At 43.3% G+C, this 13562-nt stretch overlaps 1 non-coding gene across 1 annotated transcript; it reads left to right on the forward strand.

Annotated features, from left to right (window-relative positions):
• Window positions 1–5365: 5365 nt before the first annotated feature.
• On the forward strand, window positions 5366–5447 carry trnas-gcu (transfer RNA serine (anticodon GCU)). The gene has a single exon. It is a non-coding gene; the product is annotated as a tRNA-Ser (tRNA).
• The last annotated feature ends 8115 nt before the right edge of the window (window positions 5448–13562 follow it).

A 13562-nucleotide genomic window follows, 5' to 3' on the forward strand; every position in this document is an offset into this window, starting at 1 on the left:
CCCCTCATTTTAAAGCTATGTCCCCTTGTTCCAGCCTTCACCATCCGAGGCAAAAGGCTTTCATTGTCCACCCTATCTAATCCTCTGATCATCTTGTATGTTTCCATTAAGTCACCTCTCAACTTTCTTCTCTCGAACAAAAACAGCCTCAAATCCTTCAGACTTTCCTGACAAGGCCTTCCCTCCAAACCAGGCAACATTCTAGTAAATCTCTGCACCCTTCCCAATGCTTCCACATCCTTCATATCTGTAATTGTGACCATCATAGACATGTAGGAGTTAGGGCATTCACAAGTGTCAGCCCATCAAACCTCCCTCAATGGCAAGCAAAACTGCACAAAACACTCCAAGTGCAGTCTTACTCAGGGCATTACTAACTGCAGTACAAGATCTCTACACCTGAACTCCAGTCCTCTTGCAATGAAGATCAACACATCATTTGGCTTCCTGATGTCTATTTACTTCCATTGATAGGTATACAGGAATACCCAGATCCTTTTGTACATCCACACATCCCAATATATCACCATTTAAATAATACTCTGCTTCTCTGTTTTTCCCACTGAAATGTGTTTATCCACACTGTACTGCACTGGCCTTGTGTTTATCTAATCGCTCAACGTGTCTAAAGCACCTTGGATCCTCCTTACAACTCACAATCCCACCTAATCTTGTATTGTCAACAAACTTGGATTTGCTGCATTGGTTCCCTCACCCAGTTATGTATATATCCTAAATAGCTGGGGCCGAGCACTGATCCCTACATCATCCCACTACAGTCACTGTCAGTTACCAGTGTTGCTGATTGCTATAAAAACACTCTTTTGGTTCACCAATATCCTTCAGGGAGGAAATGTGCCATCTGTACGCTGTGCTGCCAATATACAACTCCAAGCAATGTGATTGACTTTTAAATGCTTCCACAAGTAATTTACTTAGTACAGCCTGCTACTGGAAAAACATTCAGCATTGAGCTAGGCACCCTGTATCAATCCAACATGGCAAAGTCTTCCTTATTAACCTGGAGTTCCACTAAAATTGGAAAAGCGGTCTCACAAACTTGGCAGGAAGCAGCCTGACATAGTCATATCCATGGTTTTATGCTTTACAGTCAATGTTTCAATCACCACTATTATCTTCACTGTCCAACCAACAGCACAGACTGTATGTAGGTAGTGGCACAGTTATATGCAACGAGAAGGGAGCTATCCAGAAACCCTAGGAGATAGTAAGGTCTCATGGCATTGAAACAAGGAAACTGACAAGAACAGCTAGTGACACACATCCCATGAATGGAAAAAGAAGATTAATTGTAGGTTAAAATTTTGCTGTTGCAAGAAGTAGCCTCCTTACTCTTGTCTGAAATAGTGCCATGGGATCTTCTACCTAAAGCAGACCGATGTAGTTGGGGTTTAAGTAAGAATTGGTTGAACATCTCATATGAAAGTACCACACTGTCTCAATTCTCCATTAGAATTCTGTCATTGATTTCTATGCTCAAGCCTTGGAATTGACCCTCACAAATTTACCTGTAACAAACATATCTGTCCATGACAATATTGGGAAGAGTGACCATCCCACAGTATTTGCTGGGGTGATGCTCCTCATCCCCTTCTAGGCACTGGTGGTCATGGGTTTAGGATTTGCTTTAAAGGAGCTGCTATGGAGTCAGGAGTTGAGTGGCCTCGACAAAACTCAAACTGAGCATCAGTAACCTAGTTGCTCCTTGATCACAGTATTAATGGCCACTTCCATCTCTTTACTGATGATTGAGAGGAGACTGATGGGGTGGTAAGTAGCCAGGTTGGATTTGACCTGCAGGACATAGCTGGACAATTTTCCACACTTTTGAGTCAGCCGTAGCTGAACAGGAATAGCTTGGATTCAGTTTTTCTGCTGCTGGAGTATAAGACTAAAGAGACCGATAGGCAGAGGTGCATAGTTCCTTGAAAGTGGAGTCACAGGTAGACACGCTGGTAAAGAAGGCATTTGGTATGCTTGCCTTCATTGGTCAGAATTTTGCATATAGGATTTGGGACGCCATGTTGAGGCTGTATAGGACATTAGTTAGGCCACTTTTAGAATACTGCATACAATTCTGGTCGCTCTTCTCTCAGAAGGATTTTGTTAAACTTGAGAGGGTGCAGAAAAGTCTTACAAGTATGCTGCCAGGGTTGGAGGGTTTGAGCTATAGGGAAAGGCTGGAGCATCAGAGGCTGAGGGGTTTATAAAATCATGAGGATTTTGTGGATAGTGTAAATACACGCAATCTTTTTCCTAGGGCAGAGGAGCCCAAAACTAGAAGATATGGTTTTAAGATGAGAAGGGAGAGATTTAAAAAGGACCTGAGGGTCCTATTTCATGAAGATGGTGGTGTATGCATGGAATGAACTGCCAGAAGAAGTGGTGAGGCTGGTACAATTACAACATTTAAAAGGCATCTGGATGGGTATATGAATAGGAAGGATTTGGAGGGATAGGGGCCAAATGCTGGCAAATGAGAGGAGGTAAGATTGATTGGTGCAGATGTGTTGGACAAAACAGTCTGTTTCTGGCCTGTATGACTCTATAATTATGACTTTAAAAAAAAGCCATTCCAAGGCTTGAGCATAGAAATCAATGACAGAATTCTAATGGAGAATTGAGACAATGTGGTACTTTCATATGAGATGTTCAACCAACTCTTACTTAAACCCCAACTACATCAGTCTGCTTTAGGTAGAAGATCCCATGGCACTATTCCAGACAAGAGTAAGGAGGCTACTTCTAACAGCAAAATTTTACCCGACAATTAATTTTCTTTTTCCATTCATAGGATGTGTGTCACTGGCTGGACTAGTATTTACTGCCCATCCCTGGTTGCCCCTTGAGAAAGTGGTGGGTGAGCTGCCTTCTTGAGCCACTGCAGTCCATGTGCTGTAGGTAGACCCACAATGCCCTTAGGGAGGAGCATCCAGAATCTTGACCCAGCGACACTGAAAAGAACAATGATGTATTTCCAAGTCGAGATGGTGAGTGGCTTGGAGGTGGTAGTGTTCAAGTTCCACAATGTGTGGTAAATCAGATTCTCTGGTCACTGTCACATCACTGTTTATGTGCCCATAGCTGTGGTTTGATATTAGGAAGGGTGAATCAAAGGTTGCTAAGGTCTGTCATGGTGGGACCTCCAGAGGAGGTTGAGATAAATCATCTGCTCAGAATGCAGGGATGGCATGGTGGCTCAGTGGTTAGCACTGCTACTTCACAGCACCAGGCCCCAGGGTTCAATTCCAGCCTTGGGTGACTGTCTGTGAGGAGTTTGCACATTCTCCGTGTGTCTGTGTGGGTTTCCTACAACAATCCAAAAGATATGCAGGTCAGGTGAATTGGCCATGATGAATAGTGTTAGATGCATTAAGTCAGAGGGAAGTGGGTCTGGGTGGGTTACTCTTCAGAGAGTTGGTGTGAACTTGTTGGGCTGAAGGGCCTGTTTCCACACTGTAGGGAGTCTAATCTAATCAAAACTCTGGCTGCAGATTGCTGTAATGCTTCAGCCAATCATCAACCTTAGCTGTATGGGCCAAATGGCCTCCTTCTGTCCTGCACACATTGTATGACTCAATGATACTTTACTTGCTTTCATGTTCTCATCTAGCTCTTTAAAGGAAAGAAAACTGTTTCCATTGGCAGAAGGGTGGGTAACCAAAGGACACAGGTAGAAGGTAATTAGGAAACAAGCCATTGATGAGATGAGTAATTTAGCTTATTGTCATAATCTGGAATGCATTGTCTGAAAGGGAAAAAGAAGTGGATTCAATAGCAAACATCAAGAGGAAATTAAATAAATTCTTAATGGGGAGATGTATATCAGGACTTTGGGAAGGAACAGCATAGTGAAGCCAAAGGGATAATCCTTACAGAGAACAGACAGTGATGTTGGATCAAATGCTCCTCCTCTCCTATGGCTTTTGACATGAACCAAGCTGAAGCTATCTAAACAATGAGTCATTATTGGAATCGCAGCACAGGATTATTAATTTGGAATAATATTCTCAGGATGGTGGTAGTCAAATCCCCCGGCAGGAAAGTAGTTACTGACACAGGAGGTTAGACAGCATCTCAGGAATAGATTCTCTATTCCTGAGATGCTGTCTAACCTGCTGTGCTTTGACCAGCAACACATTTGCAGCTGTGATCTCCAGCATCTGCAGACCTCATTTTTTACTTACTGACACAGGAGGAAAAAGATTAGAGCGAAATCTCGGATGTGAGAGGCCAATTTGGACAATTCCACTGAAGGAGGTAGGTCAACACACAATTTTCATCCAACAAAGTCCAATGAACCTGTCAGTGTGATTTCAGCAATGAAGACAATTAAGGAAGAAGGGTTGCATAATCCAGTAAATGGGTCAATCAGGGCACTTTGTTAATCCCTTTAACGGGTCCAAGGTTACATTTTCTAATATTGTTCTGTCATAAGTTTGACACCAAATGTCCAACTAGTTCAGACTGCTGTGCTAAATCTGACCACCTTTCAGAAGATTCAGGAAATATGTGTTAGCATGAGACACAATATTCAAATTATATCACAATTGCTGAGAGTTATGTCCCATATATCCAGATCTTATAGAATACTACAGTTATCAATGTTGCCTGGAAAGATTTCTAGAGATTTCACACCATGAGCTCCCATTACCAACCAGTCCACCACCATCATAATGCTCAGCATTGTTCATCCAACATTTTTCTCCCCATCATCAGTTTCTTTTCATGTCATGAATAAACCAATATATTCAAAGGACATTAAAGACAGAAAGCACCATTTTGTGTGTAGATGAGGCCGATACTTTTGATGTAGTCAACTTGGACTTCAGCAAGGCTATTCATAAGGTCCCACATGGGAGACTGATAGGAAAGGTAAGAGTCCATGGGATCCAAAGAAATTTACTAAATTAGTTCCATAGTTGGCTGATTGGCTAGAAGCAGAGGGTGATGTTTGAGATGCATTGTTCCAACTGGGGGTCTGTATCCAGTGGGGCCCCCCCACAGATATCAATATGGGGGTCTAACTGTTTGTGGTTTATATAAATGATATCGACTTGAATTTGGTTCAATAAATTCGCAGACAATACAGAAATTGGTGGGTTGGTAAACATTGAGGAGGATAGCCTTACATTGCAGGAGGATATGACAGACTGGTCAGATGTGCTGATCAGTGACAAATGGAATTCAATCCAGATAAATATGACATGATTCACTTGGGCAGGGCAAACAAGGTAAAGGAATACAGGATGAAAGGTTGGAGTCTGGAAAGTTCGGAAGATCAGAGGGCCTTGGTGTTCACGTCCACCATTCCCCTTAAGATGTCAGGAGTGTTGTATAAAGTGGCAAGGTGGCCGAGAGGTTAAGGCGATGGAGTGCTAATCCATTGTGCTCTGCACACGTGGGTTCGAATCCCACTCTCGTCGCTGTTTTTCAATGATGGCATTTTAGTGGGCGGCACGGTGGCACAGTGGTTAGCACTGCTGCCTCACAGCGCCTGAGACCCGGGTTCAATTCCCGACTCAGGCGACTGACTGTGTGGAGTTTGCACGTTCTCCCCGTGTCTGCGTGGGTTTCCTCCGGGTGCTCCGGTTTCCTCCCACAGTCACAAAGATGTGCGGGTCAGGTGAATTGGCTGTGCTAAATTGCCCGTAGTGTTAGGTAAGGGGTAAATGTAGGGGTATGGGTGGGTTGCGCTTCGGCGGGTCGGTGTGGACTTGTTGGGCCTGTTTCCACACTGTAAGTAATCTAATCTAAAAAAAGGCATATGGTACATTTGTCCGTATTAGTTGAGGTATAAAGTTTTACAGCAGGGAGGTTATCTGAGAACTTTTTAAAGAATATTGTTTGCAGTTCTGGAATCCAGATTATAGAAGGTATATGATAGCACTGAAGAGGGGGCAGACAATATTTACCAGGATGTGGCCTGGGCTGGAGAATTTTATTTATGAAGAGTGGTTGGACCAAACTGGGGTCATTTTCCTTGTAGCAAAGGAGATTGAGATGGACATGATTGAGATGTAAAAAATTATCAGGGGTATTAAAACCGATAGAAAGGAAGAAACCTTTCCCCTGGATGGAGGGTGCATTGATTGAAGTTATAGTTAAGGGACAGGGGGCTGAGAGGAGATGCTGGGAACATCTTTCTCACCCAGGGTGTAGTGAGAATTTGGAATTCACTGCCTGTAAGGGTGGAAGAAGCAGAGCCCCTCATAACCTCGAAGGAATATTTAGATGTACACCTGTGATGCCAAGGTCTCTGAGGTTTATGGGCTAAATGCTGGAAAATGAGATCAGAATCGTTCGGTGGCAGTTTCTGACTGGAGCAGGCTTGATGAGCTGTGCTGTGGATCCCTATTACTCTATTTTCTTTAAAATCTGACCCTGTGAATTGCTGAGGGATTTCAGAAGAAAAAATCATGGAGGCTTGACAACCCAGGGCAGCAGAAAAAGACTCCAAAAATGACAAGAACAAATCAAGAAGGATGCTGGAGATGTGAACTGAAAGCAATCCACAGACAATGCGAAGTATAAAATGAATCAGTCAACACTTGAAACAAGAAACATCGGTGCATGCTTCAACTGGAGATCTATTTTCCTCTCTCAGATACTGACTGAGTTGCTTCTCTCACATCCTCCTGATTTTTGTGATGTTACAACAGAATTTTGGCTCCTCGTTTTACCAGAATAAAGCGCTGTTTCCACTTTCTCTTCCTGTCAGGTTAAGTGTCAATGCACTGTTGGAAAATATTCGCCAGTCTGCAGTGTCAGCAGACATGAACACACTGCGGTATTGTTCAGCCCAAGCATGATGTACAACCACCCTAAAGATAATTAGTTCAATCCTACAAACACTTGCGTAACAATAATAGTTCTGGAAATTCTTCTTGTAGAATTAACTGACAACAACTTGCAGTGAATAATCTACAAAGCGGTTCTTTAAAATGGGAGCTATCGGATTTTTGCATATTTTGATAATCACGCTTTCAAACTGAGCATTGTTGGGGACTGCAAGCAGTATTTAGTTACTTATACATGGAGCATACAGAGCTCATTTTTGTACAATATTAGAGCATTCCATTGCCAATATTTCTCCCTGAAACAGACTAACTAATTATTATGTTATTGCTGTTTGAGGGATTTTATTGGGCACAAATTGGCTGCTGTTCTTTTTTCACATGACTGCTTCAGAAGTATTTTGTTAGCTGCAAATTATTATGGGATGTCCTGAGCTTGTACAAGGTGTTACATGAAGATACGTCTGTCTAATTTTTAACAGAGATCTCTGCGAACAAAAGCAATATATTGGAGTCTTGTGCTACTCAGTCATGGGCAAAGAATTTGGGCAGCTGATAGTTTCCCATTGCTCTCTCCTCATTAATGCCTCAGCCAATCACAGCCAACTTGTCAATCAATCAGCAGCCCTTCTCCTGTTGTATAATTATCATCCATATTCGAAATTTAGCATTCTTGCATTGATCCTGATGTGTGCAGGTTGGAAAGCTTCAGCAATGTGTCTGTGTGTGTGTCTGTGTGTGTGTCTCTGTGTGTGTGTCTCTGTGTGTGTGTCTCTGTGTGTGTGTGTGTGTGTGTGTGTGTGTGTGTGTCTGTGTGTGTGTCTGTGTATTGTAAAGGTATCATAGCCCTCTTAGTGGAGTGGATTTACCGATGGGTGGTTTAACCTGAAGGCCACCATGTGGGCGCACAGTGGCACAGTGGTTAGCACTGCTGCCTCACAGCGCCTGAGACCCGGGTTCAATTCCCAACTCAGGCGACTGACTGTGTGGAGTTTGCACATTCTCCCCGTGTCTGCGTGGGTTTCCTCCGGGTGCTCCGGTTTCCTCCCACAGTCCAAAGATGTGCGGGTCAGGTGAATTGGCCATGCTAAATTGCCCGTAGTGTTAGGTAAGGGGTAAATGTAAGGGTATGGGTGGGTTGCGCTTCGGCGGGTTAATGTGGACTTGTTGGGCCGAAGGGCCCGTTTCCACACTATAAGTAACCTAAAAACCTGACTGTTAGGCACCCTGGCCTGTGGCATCTCAGTCTAGTGGTATGATTCTAGTTTAGCGTTTTCTACTCCGCCGACTTGCAAGAGATCCTGGGTTCAAATCTCAGAGGAGCCTGAATTTCTGGGCAGCACAGTGGCTCAGTGGTTGGCACTGCTGTCTCTCAGTGCCAAGGACCTGGGTTTGATTCCTGCCTTGGGTGACTGCCTGTCTGTGTGGAGTTTGCCCATTCCTGTGTCTGTGTGTGTTTCCTTCCACAATCCAAAATATGTCCTGGTCAGGTGAATTGGCCATGCTAAATAGCCCATAGTGTTAAGTGCATTAGTCAGGGTAAATATAGGGTAGGAGAATGGGTCTGGGTGGGTTACTCTTCAGAGGATTAGTGGGCTGAAGGGCCTGTTTCCATACTGTAGGAAATCTAATCTAACCTAAGGGACAGGTCAAGAAAGAATCCATCGCAGTCCCTCCACTGATACAGAAAATGAACCCATACTATTGGTGTTTAAAAACCAGCTGTCCAAGGAGCTGAGCTGATTTCATCTATTTTAAATTGATGAAGTGTTATGGATACAAAATAGATACATGGAAATGAGATAAGAGAAACATCCATTTGAGCTCCTGCTCCGATATGCTGAAGCAACTGACGTTAAAGAAAATCAAAAAACAGCAGATACTAGAAATCTGAAAATTAACCTTTGAAAAAGGAAGTGGCTACGTATGTTAAAAGGAAAAGATGACAGAGCTGCAGGTAAAAAGCGAGGACACGGTAAGTGATTCATTTTTTTAATTCATACACAGAATGAGGAAGGTGATTGTCGAGTGGGTATTATTGCTGGACTTTTAATTCAGAGACTCAGGTAATGTTCTCGGGAGCTGGGTTCAAATCCTGCCATGGCAGATGATGGAATTTGACTTCAGTTTATCTGGAATTAAGTGACTAATGATGACCATGAATTGATTGTTGGAAACATTCATCTGGTTCACTAATATCCTTCAGGGAAGGAAACTGTGGCCGACAAATGACTCCAGACCCACAGCAATATGGGTTGACTCTCAACAGCCCTTGGGTAATAAATGCTGGCCTAGCCAGCAATGTCCTCATCCTGTGAAGGAATGCAAAAAAATAAGGATATTGTTGGTTGGGTCAGCTTTTGTTCCCCATCCCTCATTGTCCAGAGGCCAGGTAAGAGTCAACCTCATTGCTGTGGGTCTGGAGTCACGTGTAGACCAGACAAGAGAAAGATGGCAGTTTCCTTCCCTAAAGGGCAGGTGGGGTTTTTTTCCCCCAAACAATTGACAATGGGTTTGTGGTCTGTTAACCCCAATTTTTTCCATCGAATTGAAATTCCACCATCTGCATGGCAGGATTCAGACCTGGGTCCCCAGGAGATTACCTGGTTCTCTAGATTAACGGTCCAGTGACAATGCCACTAGGCCATCCCTTCCCCTTGATTGGATTACTGTTTCACAGAACCAGTGCACAAAGGGTGGGCCGAATGGCTTCCTCCTGATCAATGTGAGTCTGTGAACGTACTTTATCCATTTTAATCTCTGGGCTATCTGGTAAAGAACGTGGTGGTTTCTTTCACAAGTCTCCATACTCAGAGAAATGCTTGTATAACACTTTATTGCATTTCAACCAAATCATAAAGATAACCTTGAGATGACAAACAATACCAGGGAGAAAAGAGATTTCTTCTGGCAACTAATGGGCCTGTGCGTGAATCCCATTACCATTCATATTTGATGAAGGTGACACCAGGCTACATTATATTCTGATTACTGGGACTAAGTCCCATTAAAGAGAGCAAAGTATAAACTTTCTAAATCCCAGCACAACCGACTAATTAGCACCCAAGTAATCAGACTAATAGCTGCATTGGAACAAAACCAAATATAGTCCAACATTAAACTAATCTTCTGTTACTGCAGTAAATCAATAGCTTAATTTTTATCAAATTAATTTTTAATGAATGCTATAAGCAGAGTACATTATGAGAATTATATTTTGTGTGAACACCTGACCATCATTGCAGGATGCTTAAATTAAAAGGTTAGCCCAGATGTACAATATTTCCTTCCTATTGGAAACCCAAGGCTCCTATAAAGCTTTGAGATTTGCAAAAACAGGATGGGGTGGGAGGGATACAAGGCAGCAGCTGGAGGAAGGACACAGATTAAAGCCTCATTTGAATGGCCTGTTCCAGTCACCAAAACTCCCCAGGAAGCAAAGGGTCACTTCTGCTCCCGCCCCATTTCTCCAGCAGCAACATAAGAAGACATTTACCTAGTAGGCTAGTATTGCCCTTTAAATCCTGTCAGGTCCACCTCCGTTAGCCCAACATACTATACTCCTTACCCATCACAAGACTGAGAACTGTTAGATGGAGAGTACAGAGTTATCTGTACATAGAACATAATAGTGCAGTACAGGCCCTTCAGCCCTCAATGTTGCGCCAACCTGTCATACCAATCTGAAGCCCATCTAACCTGCACTATTCCATGTACATCCATATGCTTGTCCAATGATGACTTAAATGAACTTAAAGTTGGCGAATCTACTACCGTTGCAGGCAAAGGATTCCATACCCTTACAACTCTGAGCAAAGAAACTACCTCTGACATCTGTCCTATATCTATCACCTATATCTATCACCCCTCAATTTAAAGCTATGCCCCCTCGTACTCACCGTCCCCATACTTAGAAAAATACTCTCCCTATCCACCCTATCTAACCCTCTGATTATCTTATATGTCTCTATTAAGTCACCTCGCAGCTGCCTTCTCTCTAACGAAAACTGCCTCAAGTCCCTCAGCCTTTTCTTGTTAGACCTTCTCTCCTAGGCAACATCCTAGTAAATCTCCTCTGCACCCTTTCCAAAGCTTCCACATCCTCATTTATTATGAGGTGACCAGAACCGTATACAATTCTCCATGTGCGGCTGCACCAGAGTTTTGTACAGCTGCAGTATAAACTCATGGTTCCAGAACTCGATCCGTCTATTAATAAAAGCTACAACACTGTATGCCTTCTAAACAACCCTGTCAACTTGGATGGCAAACTTTCAAGGGTCTGTGTACATGGACACTGAGATCTTTCTGCTCATCTACACTACCAAGAATCTTACCATTAGCCCAGTACTTTGTATTCCGGTTACTCCGACCAAAATGAATCACCTCACACTTGTCTGCATTAAACTCCATTTGCCACCTCTCAGCCCAGCTCTGCAGCTTATCTATGTCTATCTGTAACCTACAACATCCTTCGTCACTATCCACAACTCCACCGACCTTGTACTCCAAGCTTAGCTACTGAGCATGTTCATTCGGAATTATCTCATTAATACATCAGGGGAACCTGAAGGTGTCCTCTGTTAACCGCCTACTAAAGGATGTTGTGAAACTTGAAATGGTTCAGAAAAAACTGACAAGGATATTGCCAGGGTTAGAGGGTTGAAGATATAGGGAGAGGCTAAATAGGCTGGGGCTGTTCCCTGGAGCATCGGAGGCTGAGGGTGACTATACAGAAGTTTATAAAATCATGAGGGGCATGGATAGTGTGAAAAGCCAAGGTCTTTTCCTCAGGTCAGGGAGTCCAAAACTGGAGGGCATAGTTTTAAGGTGAGAGGGGAAAGATTTGAAAGGGACTGAAAGGACAATTCTTTCATGTAGAGTGTGATGCGTGTATGGAATGAGCTACCAGGGGATGTAGTGGAAGTTGGCACAATTACAACATTTAAAAGACATCTGGGTGGGCATATGAATAGGCAGGGTTTAGAGGGATATGAGCCAATGGCTGACAAATGGGAGTAGATTATTTTAGGGTATTAGGTCAGCATGGACAAATTAGGCTGAAAAGTCTGTTTCCATGCTGTACAACTCCATGACTGTCTCTAATGTTCAACTACTTAATTCGAAACTGAGCTCACTACAATGGATGGCAGGCCCTCAAAACATTTTGCAACTGTTGAGTCTCCTCCTAGTTCAGAAAGAAGAGACTCCCATCTCATGGTGGCTTAGTGGTTTGCACTGTTGCCTCACACTGCCAGGCACCTGGGTTCAATTTCAGCCTCTGGCGACTGTGTGGAGTTTGCATATTCTCCCCGAGTCTGCATGGGTTTCCTCCGGGTGCTCCGGTTTCCTCCCAAAGTCCAAAGGTGTGCAGGTCAGGTGAATTGGCCATGCTAAATTGCCCATAGTTTTCAGGGATGTGTTGATCAGTGTATTAGGGGTAAAGTGTAGACTAATAGTGGAGTGGGTCTGGGTGGCTTACTCTTCAGAGGGTCAGTGTGACCTTGTTTCCATACTGTAGGGATTCTGTGATTTACTAGAATGTTTTGGCATTTACTGGGAATGGCTTGTTCACCACTTCCTGCAACTTGGCGTGAGGACATCATGAATCTAGTAATGCTATGTCGATTTCCATTTTATATATTCATTAATGTATGTGGCTGTCCAGTGTTTTATTGCTCTTCAGAGCTCTGTTAAGTCATGCTTCAGCCTTCTTCCCTCCAGAGAAAAGCAACCTGGTTTCTTTTAACTTTACAATTAACCATCTCCTGATCGAAGTCCTATCGCACAGTTAAAGTGCCTTAAGCTTCACACCATTGTGTAGAGACAAGCTTTCACCCACAGTATGAGAGTGAGGCATGAGCTAACAATGCTGCCCATCCCATCTCCCCAGAAGGAACCAGTGATTTTATCCTCTGTAGGCTCACACCAACTAAGAGAGGTGACCTTCCTGAAATTGCTTGTTACAGGACTTGACAGGGTAGAAAGGTTGTTCTCCCCTTCTGGCAGAATCTGGGACCAGAGGGATAATCTCAGAATAACAGGTTAAGACTTAGGTAAGGAAGAATTTCTTGCGTGAATCTGAAGAATTCTCTACCGAAGAGAGCTGTAGAAGTGAGGTCATTAAGTATATTCAAAGCCAAGATGGACAGATTTTTAATTGGTAAGGGAATCCAGGATTATGTGAAAAGACAGGAAAGTAAAGTCAAGAGTTTTCAGATTAGCCATGATCTCATTGAATAGTGGAGCAGACCCAATTGGCCTAATTCTGCTCCTATTTCTTAGGGTCTTATGGCCTAAAAGTAGGTGTTATTGGTAGCCAATAATTACATAATCAGAGAATCACCCAGAATTGTTACAGTGCTGAAAGAGACCATTCAGCCCATCGTGTCTGTACCAGGTCTCTGAGCATGTTACTTAGTGAGGTTCCAGCTTTTTCCCCATAACCCTGCACATTCCTCCCATTCAAGTAAGCATCACTGAGTGACATTCATTCTACATTCTTACACTGAGACAAAGGCAGTGATTGAGTGTAATGGAAATGGATGGCAGAGCAATTAGTAGTGGCAAAGGAGCAGGAGAAGCATTGAGATGTCTTTAGTGAATGAGGAGAAAACACAGAGGTCAGGAAGGGTGGGTGAGAACCCTTTCATAGGAATGATGCACTGAACACTAAAAGGTGTAATCTCTGAACCCTGTTGAGATGCATATGCAGTGGTAGAGTGAGTGAGTGCTGGTCCCTGG

This window comes from Hemiscyllium ocellatum, chromosome 4 (genome assembly GCF_020745735.1).
Source record: "Hemiscyllium ocellatum isolate sHemOce1 chromosome 4, sHemOce1.pat.X.cur, whole genome shotgun sequence".
Lineage (NCBI taxonomy): Eukaryota > Metazoa > Chordata > Chondrichthyes > Orectolobiformes > Hemiscylliidae > Hemiscyllium > Hemiscyllium ocellatum.